We start from the raw sequence: 15,688 nt of genomic DNA, 5'->3' as shown, positions 1-15,688 counted from the left end.
CTCCTAACGATAGACATTGACTGTAGATATTGTATCACAGACACAGTCCCGTTGACTGTTCAGAGATGTCACTAAACCCACCCAAAGATGCAAACAACCATGCATGAGCAGCGCCATTAGATGGAGGGAGTCCGACAGCCGATCAGTTCCAGTCATTCCACCAGGAAGGAGGTACACGGCTCATGTTGTCTGTAGTTCAACCATGCCTAGACCGTCAGTACCGCGGTTCAATTGCGTCCGCATTGTTACTTTGTGTCAGAAAGGATTCTCAACAAGCGAAGTGTCCAGGCGTCTCGAAGTGGACCAAAGCAATGTTGTTCGGATATAGAGGAGATATAGAGAAATAGGGGCCATCGATGACATGCCTCGCTCAGGCCGCCCAAGGGCTACTCCTGCAGTGGATGACCGCTACCTACGGATTATGTCTCGGAGGAACCCTGACAGCAACGCCACCATGTTGAATAATGCTTTTAGTGCAGCCACAGGACGTCGTGTTCAGACTCAAACTGTGCGCAATAGGCTGTATGATGCGCAACTTCACTCCCGACGTCCATGGCGAGCTCCATCTTTGAGCCATGACACCATGCAGCGCGGTACAGATGGGCCCAACAACATGCCGAATGGACCGCTCATGATTGGCATCACGTTCAATTAACCGATGAGTGTCACATATGCCTTCAACCAGACTATCGTCGGAGAGGTGTTTGGAGGCAAACCGGTCAGGCTAAACGCCTTAGACACACTGTCCAGCGAGTGCAACAAGGTGGAGGCTCCCTGCTGATGCTCCGACCAATAGTGCAACCATATCGGCAGCATATTGGCGACGCATTCGTCTTCATGGACGACAATTCGTGCTCCTATCGTGCAAATCTTGTGAACAACTTCATTCAGGATAATTACGTCGCTCGACTAGAGTGGCCAGCATGCTCTCCAGACATGTGCCCGATCGAACATGCCTGGGATGGATTGAAAAGCGCTGTTTATGGACGACGTGACATACAAACCACTCTGAGGGTCTACGCCGAATCGACGTTCAGGAGTGGGACAATCTGGACCAACAGTGCCTTGATGAAATTGTGGATAGTATGCCACAACGATTACAGACATGCGTGAATGCAAGAGGACGTGCTACTGGGTTTTAGAGGTAGCGGTGTGTACAGCAATCCGGAACACTACCTCTGAAGATCGGTAGTACAACATGCAATGTGTGGTTTTAATGAGCAGTAAAAATGGCGGAAATGATGTTTATGTTGATCTTTATTCCAAATTTCTGTACGGGTTCCAGAACTCTCGGAACCGATGTGATGTAATACGTTTATTTAAGTGTGTACATAGTGCAAGACAAGTTGAACTGCAAGTCTACAAGCAAAATGAATTTTTAGTGACACCATAGTATTGAAAAGATACATGATAAAGAAATAACTGACGTAAATCAAATTTCCATAAGCACTTTCGCTCTCGAATACAAGGCCCGAGATGTATTTTTATGTGGTATGTTTTCAAACTACAAGGTACTTCGGTAAAATACTCATTACTTTTCGTTAAACTGTACTTAAGGCATTCCAGACTAAGTCACATGACTGTGTATTATGCGGTATTGCATAGGCAAAACGTACCTCGTGACTGTTTCTCCAATCCTCTCAACAAAGGGTAGCATTTATTAATAAAGTATTTCATGAACTTGTCTTCAAAAGAGTGTGAATCTTTTACACTTTTTATTTACTGTAAACAATTATATTTTAACTCAGGATGCCACACTCTTGCTTCATATTCTGATTAGCTTTAGTTTGTTGACGATTCATGTTGTATACGTAATAACAAGTATTACCGCTGATTATCACTCTTGATATTCGGATAGATATTTCTCATTTCTCCAAAGGCACTTTTACCTTTCCTGTAAGAGGCAACTATCTTTCCCATAGTCAACCATGCTTCTGCAGTATTTACATTCCTCCTCCAGTGATTTCTGCTTTACCAGTTTACGCTTTCTGTCAATTTCATTTGACACACAATTTTATAATGGCAGAAACAAAAATGAAAATGAAAAAAACTGAAGGAAGCCGCTGTGGCAAACAAGTGAGACCTAGAGAAGATCGGGAAATGCTACCACTTGCGTTTACTCATATAATACGAGACATAGAACCACATGATAACGTCATCATGTATTGGAATATGTTGAAACAAGGAATCGTAAAAACAGCGCTGAAAAGTATAGGATATATGAAAGGGAAAAGGGTAATAAAGCCATGGGTTACACAGAAATGATTTCCAAGAAAGATGAGAGAACAAAGTTCAAAAACAAGAACAGTGGGGATGCGAGGAATACGTACCCCTGGCTGAATTGCGAACTGCGTAGAGAAACAGAGCAGACTAGGATAGAATGGCTCAAAAAGGAGTGCGATGCGTCTGAATAACTAGAGTAAGAGAAGATATGATTTATTGTACAACATAATTATGAATACAACATGGGTTCAGAACAGACGAGTAAGTGCTATTGTGGACATTCTTAGTACAGACGAAAATATGGTGGCCGAAGATCGCTGGGCTATAATTCAGAGAGGAGTGACTATTTACAAGAAGTGTATGATACAGATCAGAAGCCAACCGCTCTGGAACCAAAGCAATGCTAAGAATCATTAATAAAAAATGCAAAACGTAATAGATGGGAATTCGGATGTGGGGCAGTTTGGCGTTAGACGGAATACAGGCACAAGAGATGTAATTGGACTGAGGGAAGAGAAATGGACTGGAAAATCAGACGACTCATAAATTCAGTAAATTTAAATGAAAAGGCGCTAGTGAAAGCGAAGGGGAAAGTACCAACTGTATAGAACTACAAAAAGGAGTAAGACAGGGCTATTGTTTGTTTCCCACTCTTTCCGGTTTCGACTTATAAAATATGGTAGACCATTGCCTGCTAATTGACAAGCGGGTAAAAATTTTAGGGAGAAGAACATGGTGTGTGCATACGACATGGCTCTTCTAACAATAGATGAAAAATGATTAGAGGATGTAGTTATTAGCACTGAAGCTAAAAGAAAAAGTTATAGAATTAAATCAGACGAAATAAAACGGAGGTAACGGCACTAGGAGGAAATAAAAGGATGAAGATAATGCTGTATAGATAAATATCATATCATGTACAAAGCTTTAAATACCTAGGAAGCAGGATTGAAAGCAACTGGAAGAACAGCACAGAAATTAAAACCAGCACAGCAATATAAGGAAGTAAGAAGAGGAAGGCTGGGGGTTTTGAGATGTGGACATAGTGGAGGATGGAAAGAATAAATAGGGTGGATAGAGTGAAAAATGAAGAGATACCGAGGAGAGTGGGAGAACAAATTGCTGAGTGTAATAAAAAGAAACAAAATAAGCTATATCGGACATATATTAAGAATGAGGGGGCTTGTAAAAACAGTCCCAAACAGTCTCAGGGGGAACGGGGAAGGGAAAGCGAGGGAGAGATTTCGGATACTGGATGATGTGCTGGACGGCAGCACATACTGCCACATTAAGAAAGGTGCAACGGATCGCAGGAAATGGAGGGGCAAACGTCCTCCTAACATAGCAGCAAACTGATGATGATTTTGATGATGACGATGATGATGATTATGATTATGATGAAGACTCCCTTTTACATTATTTTTTGTTGTATTTTTATATCTTCTTATTTTGATAGTTAAGCTCAATATTTCGTGTATTATCCAAAGATACCTGCAGTTCCTTGTCTTTTCGCCTATTTTATCCTCTGCTGCTTCACTGTTCCATCTCTCAAAGCTACTCATTAGTCTTCTAGTCTATATTTTCCCTCTATTTCAGTCAATCACTGTCTAATGCTTCCCATGAAACTCTCAGCAAGCTTTTGTTCCAGGTAGTACCTCCTTAAATTGCTACCTTTCTGCAATTTCTTTAGTTTTAACCAATAAGTTATGGTCACAGTCCACATCTGCTCCTTGATATATTCCGTAGTTTAAAATCTGGTTTCTAAACCTTTTACTTTCCATTATGTAATCTACCTAACAACCACCGGAGTCTGCAGACCTCTTCCACATATACATCAACATTCTGTTAGGTAGCGTACCCTTTCATTCTTCCAGTCCATGTTTTCCGACTAATTTTCTTCTCTCCCTTTTCCTAATACTAAATTTCAGACACTTATCACATTTAATGTTTCCTCTCCCTTACTGAACTAAATAAATTATCTCATCATCCCTTTCTCAACCTCTTTATCATCTGAGTAACTAGTAGCTATCTAAATTTGCACGATTGTAGTGGATACTGGGTTTGTACCTATTGTGGAAATGGTAATGTGTTCACTATGCTGTTCATAATAGTTTGCCTGCATCATTATTTTATTATTAATTAGTAGACTACCTGCTTTATCCCTACGTTAGTATGTTGGTAATAGTGTATTCACCTGATTAGAAATTCTGTTCCTCCTGCCATCGCACTTCACTAATTGCCAGCTTCAATTTGTCAATTTCTCTTCCTAAATTCTCTAACCGAGCTACCCAATTAATGTGTCTCATATTACAAACTCCACAACTAAAATTCCAGCTTTGTTTTCCCTGAAGCCAGAGTCATAAGCAGAGACACGAATGGGGACTATTTTATCTATGTATCCTTTTATTCAAGAGGTTGTCATGAAAGACTGGTAGAAGTATATGATATGGTTGCGTTGTGGACACTCCTAGAAGAATCTTGGGACGTAAACTTTCAAACGAAGGAGATAGGGAAGATGGGACTGAAACAGGTCAAAGAACATAGATCGTTAAGATAAACGAATAATGTTTAGTAATTTAATGTATGATACTAATTCACTAATAACAGCCCATATGAATAAAAAGAGAGATTAGGGTTTATCATCCCACCAACGGTGGAACCTTTACAGATGGAACACAAGCTCGGACAGGGGAAAGACATCAGTCATATCATTTTCAAAGGGACCATAGCAGCATTTTCCTTAATTAATGTGGGGAAACCACGGGAAACATAAAACAGAATGGTCGAAAGGCGATGTGGACCGCTGCCATCTCAATGGAACTGCATTGTTTACCACTGTGCAACCTCATTCAGTGAACTCGTTTAAGTTTTGTAAATTACAGCAAAAACAAGAACTCTCAAATGTAAATGGCTGTACATTATATTGTAATAGTAATACTCACTTGTAAACCTACCCAAGGAATACAGTCCGATTTTAATCGGCTTTGAATATGTTGTAGTGTAGAGAAAAATAGCCTAGACAATTTTTTTTGTACCTGCCCATACACTTCTTAAGGTGGTGAAATACCCACTTGAAAAAAGTTGTTTAATATTGCTGCTTGAATACCCTTGAAGGGGTAACAGATATTTAAAAAAAACTTCAGATAAAACTTCTAAGGTTTTAAAATGTACCTTATAATAGTGCACCAAGATTTTTCGTAAAAGTCGTTTTTTCTTTCGAAATCCGCTCCACCCACCATTTTTGTTTCTCGTTTCGACATTTCACATGTAGCAAAACGTATAGCATCATTAATACCAAATACAGTCACATAAAGGGTGAATCAGCTGCCCCTACTGCTGTCGTTCTGGCCATCAAAAACCACGCTAGAAATTTTTATATTCTCTCGCTCGCTACACTCAAACTATGAGTTCTGCAGAAAAAATGAACAGAACCTCTTTTTGTAGCAAACTTAATGTAGTTAAAGTTTGTAGCCAGCATGTATACCGATCCTATCTGTATTGCTGTTAGCTAAATGTCGAAATTACAATCAAAATAGTGGGTAGGAGATGATTTCGAAAAAACTAATTTGTCGACAAATCGAGTGCACCGTTGTGAGGTACATTAAAAACCACAGAACTTTTATTTGAAGTTTTTTCTAGTATCTGTTACCATATCAACAGTATTCATTCAGAACTATTAAACTCAATTTTTTTCAGGGGGGGGGGGGGGGTTTCAACCCTTAACTGTTGTATGAGCACGTATAAAAAATATGTGCCTCTTATTTTGTTGCAGACTACAACATATTCAAAAAGCCGATCATTAGAGAAGTGTACCCCGTGGGTAGAATTACTTGTCATTCTTTCGTTTTAATTGCTTCATTCGCAGATACGTAATGACGTACAGAATGAAATCGTATAGGAGAACGGAAACATTTCTGTCTGTATCGTGCGAAAAGCTAGGAAGGCCGACGCCGCCTCCAGCCACAGACCGTTGGTACAGTCTGGCCATACGGCTTGCAGCAGATGAACGACACACACAGTCGATTTGCCGCTGCCGCGAGTACATTAAACCCGCAGTCCGTAATGCGGTTTCAATCGAAATTTTTAATGCGAATTAATTAAAGAAGCGATTGAAAACTAAATACGAACGCGGAGCTCTGTGTGACCGGCAGCATTTAATCAAAACTCAGCGAGCTACAGGCTACAGCTGCAGCGGTTAATTAAATCCCGTTACAGCCGGCGTGCCTGCTACGGTGACTGCAGAATGAAGCCGACCTGTGATGTACGGTCCTCTGCAGGCGCCGGATCTAATCGTTGCGATTTCCACTGCGAAGCGACGCCCTTCTGTTGTGTTTACGAAGCAACGTGAAACTGTGCAGTGACACATACCAAAATACTCGTACACATATTGCCATGTGCATAATTTTTGTCCACCAGTCAAACTAGGTACATCCAGGAAATGAACAGGATTTACGGAATGAATAAACGCCCGGCTGATAATTTAACCCCTGATTATCTCTGTGATACACGTAACTTTGTGAACTTATCATTTCTGAGAACACATGCTGTTTCAGCGTGGTTACATGTAAATACCACATTAATGCAATAAATGCTCAAAATGATGTCCTTCAACCTCAATGCATTTGTCAATACGTGTAACGACATTCTTCTCAACAGCGAGTAGTTCACCTTCCGTAACGTTCGCACATACGAGTACATTGAAAATGCGCTGACGCACGTTGTCAGGCGTTGTCGATGGGTCACGATAGCAAATATCCTTCAACTTTCCCCACAGAAAGAAGTCCCGGGACGTCATGTCCGGTGAACGTGCAGGGCATGGTATGGTGCGTCGACGACCAATCCACCTGTCATGAAATATGCTATTCAATACCGCTTCACCGCACGCGAGCTATGTGCCGGACATCCATCATGTTGGAAGTACATCGCCATTCTGTCATGCAGTGAAACATCTTGTAGTAACATCGGTAGAACATTACGTAGGAAATCAGCATACATTGCACCAATTAAATTGCCATCAATAAAATGGCGGCCAATTATCCTTCCTCCCATAATGCCGCACCATACATTAATCCGCCAAGGTCGCTGATGTTCCTCTTGTAGCAGCCATCGTGGATTTTCCGTTGCCCAATAGTGCATATTATGCCGGTTTACGTTACTGCTGTCGGTGAATGACGCCTCGTCGCTAAATAGAACGCGTGTAGAAAATCTGACATCGTCCCGTAATTTCTCTTGTTCCCAGGGGCAGAACTGTACATGACGTTCACAGTCGTCACCATGCAATTCCTGGTGCACAGAAATATAGTACGGGTGCAATCGATGTTGATGTAGCATTCTCAACACCGACGTCTTTGAGATTCCCAATCTGTCTGCGGATTAGCCGCGACAGCAGCTAAAACACCTACTTGGGCATCATCATTTGTTGCAGGTCGTGGTTGACGTTTCACATGTGGCTGAACACTTCCTGTTTCTCCTTAAATAACGTAACTATCCGGCGAACGGTCGGGACACTTGGGTGATGTCGTCCAGAATACCGAGCAGCATACATAGCACACGCCCGTTGGGCATCTTGATCACAATAGCCATACATCAACACGATACCGAACTTTTGCGCGGGATGTTACGTGATACCACGTTCTTATACGTTTGTGACTATTACAGCGCCATCTGTCACAAAGCGAAAAAAGTGGTCCAACTAAAACATTCATATTTCTATACGTACTACACGAATATGTAATAAAAATGGGGGTTCCTCTTAAAAACAAACGCAGTTGGTATCCTTTTGACCTATGGCAGCGCCATCTAGCGGGCCAAGCATAGCGCCATCTAGCGGGCCAAGCATAGCGCCATCTGGTTTCTCCCCTCAAGCTAGACGAGTTTCGTTCTTTGTAGTATTTTCGTTTGATGCTTATTTCGTGAGATATTTGGCCCGGCCACTGTCAATGGACCACCCTGTATACGTCAATTGATGATCCCCATTTTTATTCGCGCCGTTTCTTTGCCTTACTCTTGTCAGTGGTGTATGGAGCGTCTCTTTGTAACACCCTGCAGAAATCATCCAACATAGCAATATCCGCTGTCACGTGTACCGCCGCTTGGTGAAAAAAATGTCCTGGTGAACCGTTAACTGTGCTCATCACTGAATAGAACACAGATCTCTGGAAGCACTTACAGGAGGGAGTAAAGGACGTGCACCTTCAGGGTCATGTTGTCGACAGTGAACTTAAGAACATGAAGAATAAGTTGGCCCACAAGGTATTTGTAATTTTCGGCTCGACTGTTTCCCAAGAGCAATATTACCACGTTGCGAAAACAATTCCACGGATGCAGCTGATCGCAGGTTAGAGTGGACTCAAAGTGTGTGCTCCCCAACTGCTAGAATACTTCCACATTAAACCCACGTCTTACAAATAACTTCTTTAGTAGTGATTTTATATGATCGACTTATTTCATCTCGCTTTTTAGTATTACCCCTAAGCACGATGCGACAGGCATATTCACCGTATTCACCAGTAACCTTGTAATCAGTTACTCTTGGTTTCTTTCTCTTTGTCACGCCTGTAGTGACCTTAAGCAGATTCCACAAACAAGACAGAGTCCCCAGCTAGACGTAAATCAATAGCAACATTATTTTAACAAACTTAAAAGTCTTGGTTCACATAAAATCGACTGCTCTACAAATGGTCTGAATAAAGGACGTCAAGATCTTTTGAAATTATATGAAATTTCTCTAGAGTTTATGGCAAACTGGAGAAATGTAGAAGTGTGGAGCATTATCACTGTTGAGTGGAAGTTAGAACAAATTTATAGTATAGGCAGATCTCAAATGAGCAGCTGCACAAAGTTCAATAAACCGGCTGATACCAAGTCCTAACGCCTGGGTCCACTGAGATGAAGTCGTAGAAGTGGAGGCTCGTTGCTGCCTGATGACTGCTTGTCGTGGCGGAGGCGTATAGTCCTGACTGAGACGTCGGGTGAAGCTGGCTTGCCGAGACAATGCGGCAGGCTAAGTACTGCACGGGTGGGTGGATCTTGCACGTTCTATTTGAAGTAAGTAAAGCCGAGTTCGCTGCACCTTCTAGTGGTTACCGGGACACAGCCTTTGGGCGAAAGGAGTGTCATTTGTCGTGACGGTGGCTTTCAAGAGTTGCTCATGAAAACAACCTGTTGTTGTTGCCGTCCTCCAGCGACAACCCTCGGAACTTCCATCTTACGTTGACGGACTACGTATTCCGTTACGGCAGTAAGCATTACGGTACATTATCTACACTGCGCAATAGAATTAAAGGATCTCGTTTTCTAACTCCCTTAGCACCCACCCATTACGACCCTTAGGTATGAAATTTGGTTCAGAAGTGCGTAAGACCTTCCTATGTAACTGTGGAGAAGCTGATGCCCTGCGACGTCACCTTCGGACTCGACGAAGCTTCGTTCCGGCGGAGGTTCGAGTCCTCCCTCGGGCATGGGTGTGTGTGTTTGTCCTTAGGATAATTTAGGTTAAGTAGTGTGTAAGTATGGGGACTGATGACCTTAGCAGTTAAGTCCCATAACAGAGTGCTGCAACGTTCGATGTTTGACCGGTCACGGCTCGTCTGTTGCACGCGGGTAACCGAGTATCACAGGTCACCGCTGACGTCTCACCTCGCCTCGCCCCGGCTCGCAGCACCGTACTGTACAAATCCAACGCCTCTCTGTCTGTCTATCTCTCTCTCTCTCTCTCTCTCTCTCTCTCTCTCTCTCTCTCTCTCTCTCACACACACACACACACACACACACACACACATACACACACACACACACACAATATATTTATCTCCCTCTCTCTTTCTTTCAATACAAAAATAACGTTTCCAAGTGCGAGTACGTGACACATCTAAATTCATAAAGCACTTGGAAAGTAAAATGATATTTCAGTACAATCGCGGATAGAAGACGTAGCAATTTTATGTCTGGAAGTGATCACAGTCTTCTGACAAACAAAAGTCAAGGCTCGATTATTAATCCTCTGTACTTCCTGTTAAAAAATACATATCTGTTAGTACACATCAATTACGCTAGTTAATTATAAAACTATCGCGTATCATAATGAAACAGCGCTTTTAATTGCAGTAATCACTCACCTGACAGTCAGTGTCATTGACACTGCAAATTTGTTGCAGTTTGTGAAACCAAAGAAGAACTGCCTGGATTGTCGGTTCTTTTTCACCTTCTAATTCAGCTGTGGCCTCTTTAAATAGTCTCAGAAAATGAGCAGTTTCTCCTGCAAGCTCATTATCATATCCTTGTAATCTGAAAGCGGAGTCCTTTTCCGTCAGCAAAGCAGCAACTTCGTTATACCGAATGTTTAAGGATTCCAGCATAGTGTGCAAGTTGTTGCAGCGTGTGCAGACCTCTTGTTTCAACGATGATTTCAAAGACGAGCAGGGGCCACTTTTCTTGATGTCCCTTACAATGCATTTTGATGCGATGTTCGGGGCATGATTTAACAAGAAGTTATCTTCATCGAAAGTATGGCTAAGTGCTGTGTTTACACAATGAGCAGCACAAGGAATCCGATCGTGATTTTCCAAAGCCTTTATTACATTGGCAACCTGGTCGGAGACAAAAACAAAACTGTGCAACATGTGCGGCGAAATGTCCCAGTAAGCCATTTCAATTTCTTTCATAATATTTACTCCCGTCTTCTTGACGCCAGGGAATTTTGTTGTAAATAAAACATTGTTCACAAGAAACCAATCTGTGTTAATTTAATGTGTTGTAAGCGTCAAATAGTGCACCTGATTATGCGAATCAGTCCACTTATCAACTGTCGCTGCACTTGTTTTATTAATAACTTCCACAATAACAGAAGGCATTATGCTGTTCCGCATTGCATCAGCTTCTTTTTTGACATTTCTTCTTATAGTAGAGGGATGTGGCATGACATCTGCCACGTTAACTTCTCCATAATGCGCACCTAGATGTATTAATTCTTGGCCTAGTTCCCTGAAACCTTCACCGGAAACAGCACTGAAACGTCTCATATCCTTAGCACACATTGCAACACATTTTGCTGTAATAATACTATTTTTTATTACTGCCGGTATCCCGGAAGGAGCTGTATCTTTGTGAGGTTTCCTGCAACTGTGTTTCTTTAAATGAATGGTTCCCGACAGGAAACACAATAATGTGGAGCAGTTTATCTACGATACGTACCCAGACGACGCACTGTTTTCGTCTACAGAAATGTACTCCATACTTGCCTTTTTAGACCTTCCCATTCCTTCAATGTGTAAACATTGGTGTCAATCTTAGGTCTTACAGCACTGGCTTCCTCGCGCTGCATGATTACAGAGACAGACACACCACAAATGAGAAGCCCGTACTGGCTGCAGTCTCACACGTGTAATGTGTTTGAAGTTACGTGCTACATATTCGGTCACGGCTTCTATGCTCGGTCACTAGAACTAGTGCGGGCAGCCTATCCAGTTAGGGTGTGCTCGCCCAATCTCGTATTTTGTGCTCGCGTACTCGGACATGCAGGACTCTATCCCATAATATTTCACACACATTTTTACATTAAAAGAGCCTGCCGCGGTGGCCGAGCGATTCTAGGCGCTACAATCTTTGATACTGCTGACACCGTTAGACGTTTCACCCAAATGAAATGTTCAAATGTGTGTGAAATCTTATGGAACTTAACTGGTAAGGTCATCAGTCCCTAAGCTTACACACTACTTAACCTAAATTATCCTAAGGACAAACACACACATCCGTGCCCGAGGGAGGACTCGAACGTCCGCCGGGACCAGCCGCACAGAACGTTTCACCCCTTCACATTGTGGGGCTGTATCCGATTTGAACGTTATCAGAAGCAGCAAAGAGTTCTTAAGCTTTTTCAGAGCTCCTACGTTATGTCCTCGTGTGCTATGATCATGGAGGGGGGGGGGGATGTAACACTGACACATGAGTGAATAAAAAGCCGACGGGTCCTTCTAATATCACCCCACTTCGATAAAACCTTCGGCGGCACCAGCCCACCTTCATAGAAAATTTTAAAAATATGCCTGTGCAGATAGGACCCATGACAAGGTCCTAGGCTCTTGCAGACCGGAAACCCATTCGACATCCTCCGATTCCTTGTAACCTGCTATCTGTTGTAATAACAGCAAGACAGCGGCGAAAGAGCAGCAGAGTAGCATTCCTGCAGGCGCATGGGTCTCTCGTCACGGGCTCTTTCTGCAAAGGTACGTTTTGAAGGTGCTCAGCAAAGGCAAGTGGTGTCTCCTAGGGTTCTGCCAAACTCTAGGATCTACATCTACATCTACATCCATACTCCGCAAGCCACCTGACGGTGTGTGGCGGAGGGTACCTGAGTACCTCTATCGGTTCTCCCTTCTATTCCAGTCTCGTATTGTTCGTGGAAAGAAGGATTGTCGGTATGCCTCTGCGTGGGCTCTAATCTCTCTGATTTTATCCTCATGGTCTCTTCGCGAGATATACGTAGGAGGGAGCAATATACTGCTTGACTCTTCGGTGAAGGTATGTTCTCGAAACTTTGACAAAAGCCCGTACCGAGCTACTGAGCGTCTCTCCTGCAGAGTCTTCCACTGGAGTTTATCTATCATCTCCGTAATGCTTTCGCGATTACTAAATGATCCTGTAACGAAGCGCGCTGCTCTCCGTTGGATCTTCTCTATATCTTCTATCAACCCTATCTGGTACGGATCCCACACTGCTGAGCAGTATTCAAGCAGTGGGCGAACAAGCGTACTGTAACCTTTGTTTTCGGATTGCATTTCCTTAGGATTCTTCCAATGAATCTCAGTCTGGCATCTGCTTTACCGACGATCAACATTATATGATCATTCCATTTTAAATAACTCCTAATGCGTACTCCCAGATAATTTATAGTATTAACTGCTTCCAGTTGCTGGCCTGCTATTTTGCAGCTAAATGATAAAGGATCTATCTTTCTGTGTATTCGCAGCACATTACACTTGTCTACATTGAGATTCAATTGCCATTCCCTGCACCATACGTCAATTCTCTGCAGATCCTCCTGCATTTCAGTACAATTTTCCATTGTTACAATCTATCGATACACCACAGCATCATCCGCAAAAAGCCTCAGTGAACTTCCGATGTCATCCACAAGGTCATTTATGTATATTGTGAATAGCAACGGTCCTATGACACTCCCCTGCGGCACACCTGAAATCACTCTTACTTCGGAAGACTTCTCTCCATTGAGAATGACATGCTGCGTCCTGTTATCTAGGAACTCCTCAATCCAATCACACAATTGGTCTGATAGTCCATATGCTCTTACTTTGTTCATTTAACGACTGTGGGGAACTGTATCGAACGCCTTGCGGAAGTCAAGAAACACGGCATCTACCTGTGAACCCGTGTCTATGGCCCTCTGAGTCTCGTGGACGAATAGCGCGAGCTGGGTTTCACATGACCGTCTTTTTCGAAATCCATGCTGATTCCTACAGAGTAGATTTCTTGTCTCCAGAAAAGTCATTATACTCGAACACAATCTTAGGATCCTTTGTCGTTGTATTCTCGTATGTATCAGTGTCGTATCCCCCTATGATCTCGCCATAGCTGGACGCGAAATACGACGGATGAAAAGGCATAAGCACCCTTTGCTGCTTCGGATCACAATCAGATTTCTTCGAATGGGTTTGAACGGTCCATAATGGTTCTAACCCGTACACGAGAGGAAAAATTCCGGTAGCTCTGAGCTCCAAATGGGTCAAATCACAATCAGTGGGAATGCAGCCCCACAGTGTCCTCAGAGAAGGGTGACAGCAGTGTCAAAGGCAGTGAATAATGTCTTTCTGTTGCTCATCGCAATGTTAACTGTCGTTTCCGACAACTAAATGTGTGGGAATCGACGCCCCGTGGAAAGGAGTGGTTTCATTGACGCCCTTTATGCCATCCCTGCCGGCCTTTTCGTGCCGATTCTAAACCGTGGTGTATCTGGGAGGGTTTCCTCCGCCAATCATAAGAAAATCGCATGCTTTCAACGCTAGGTGTCGCGGTTTCTGAATATCACACAGACGGCATTGCAAGGGGTGAAATATTGGTAAGAGAGGCTGTGACAACCTTCCCATCAGGTGACACGTCCACGGACGCACTGGGCAGAATTGTGGTGAAGTTTACTGCCATCACCGACCCACATTACAATTCACATGACTTTCTGAGCAGTAGCCTTTCCTTCGCATGTTTCGACACTGAAGCGTTGTTAAGCCTGACTTCATAGGGCGTCATACTCCTTTGTCATTACAGAGTAAGTTTGCAAACACCTTTGAGCCAAATTGTAAACTTAACTATCGCAATAGTTTGGTATTACAGGGTGTCGAAGAGTTCAGCATCGTATTTGCGATGCGACGACTACAGAAACCTTCACTCAACAGTATGTGTGTATTCGTATCGATGTTGCTAGAAGAGCTTTCCTCTTGCAGTGGGTGCAGCAGGCAACAGACGTCAGTGCTCAGTTGGCGGTGGTAGATTAACGGGGCGGCAGCGACAGGCTGCCTCGACGTTAATGACCGCCGCCAGAGTCCAGCAGTGTCCTTTCCACGTCGCCCAAACCCCTTCGGCGGCTGTGTAGGCCACCCGGCGCACACAGGTTGTACGCGCCATCGACCGCCCTGTGCCGACTCACAGCTCGGCTGGAGCCGCCTCTGCCTGGGCTGCTAATTAACGCCGCGTCCTCTCGGCCTCACTGGGCGCGGCACGCAGGCCAGCAGGCGCCAGGGAAACGGCCGTACGCTGCTCACCTGACACGCTGAGTTCGGCCAGTCCAAAATGACTACATGAGATACGGCGCGTGGAAGCGAATTCCTGGGATGGACGTTTAACGATTTGATAGAAAACTGCATGCTTTCCTATAATATTACTGCACTATTACGGCGGCAAGCAACAAAAGGCAAACTGACGCGAAGTATATTACACTTATCTGTATGAAAATTACTAACTTTCAGCGCAACCTCACAAAGTAGATAGCTGTAACCCCATCTGCAATCTGTATTCAAGGAAAGATTATGCAGTAGGTTTCTCATCCAGAAATTCCAATGAAATGTCAGTTATATTTGAAAAGAACATGTTGAGCCCGTGTAAGACGAAGAAACGTCTAACACTATGTGTCGGGAATCAAGAGCAGTGGGATCATGGTTTGTCGAGACTCAAATTAATCGTTCGGCAAGTTTGCTGCTCATGTAGGTCGGGATCACACGACTGCCATGTGAATACAGAGTCAACAGCTTACTGGAGCTGTAAGTAGGCTGTTTAGCTTTTTATATTGGTAACGTCACGTAGCGCTCTGTATGAAAATCACTGGCTGTGCTGTGTGCAGTCTGTGGCTGGTTCGCATTGTTAGAATATTCGCTATTGTAGTGTTGGGCAGCTGGATGTGAGCAGCGCGTAGCGTTGCGCAGTTGGAGGTGAGCCGCCAGCAGTGGTGGATGTGGGGAGA

The sequence above is a fragment of the Schistocerca serialis genome, chromosome 1, assembly GCF_023864345.2.
Source record: "Schistocerca serialis cubense isolate TAMUIC-IGC-003099 chromosome 1, iqSchSeri2.2, whole genome shotgun sequence".
In the NCBI taxonomy this organism is placed as follows: Eukaryota; Metazoa; Arthropoda; class Insecta; order Orthoptera; family Acrididae; genus Schistocerca; species Schistocerca serialis.
The sequence above is the reverse complement of the archived record's forward strand: the minus strand, read 5'-3'. Positions refer to the sequence as shown.